A 280-nucleotide genomic window follows, 5' to 3' on the forward strand; every position below is an offset into this window, starting at 1 on the left:
TAGCCCTTTAAAGGTTGTTTTCTTCTTTATCCATATAGACAAATGTCTTCTGAAAGATATGTGGAGTGAAGACGTTCCAGCCAAAATAGTGGAGAGCGATCACATACGGACCCTGATGGAAAATTCGTCTTATAGGCAGCCATTGCAGTTCCTCCTTGTGGGGGACATTCACTGGATCTCACACATCATGGCTCTGGTATGCAGAGAAGGGGAGGAGTCACTTTCATTTACACGCAAATAATGAATTGTTTTTATACTATGCATATTCGCGTGTGATGTG

This window comes from Penaeus monodon, chromosome 24 (genome assembly GCF_015228065.2).
Source record: "Penaeus monodon isolate SGIC_2016 chromosome 24, NSTDA_Pmon_1, whole genome shotgun sequence".
Classification (NCBI taxonomy): domain Eukaryota; kingdom Metazoa; phylum Arthropoda; class Malacostraca; order Decapoda; family Penaeidae; genus Penaeus; species Penaeus monodon.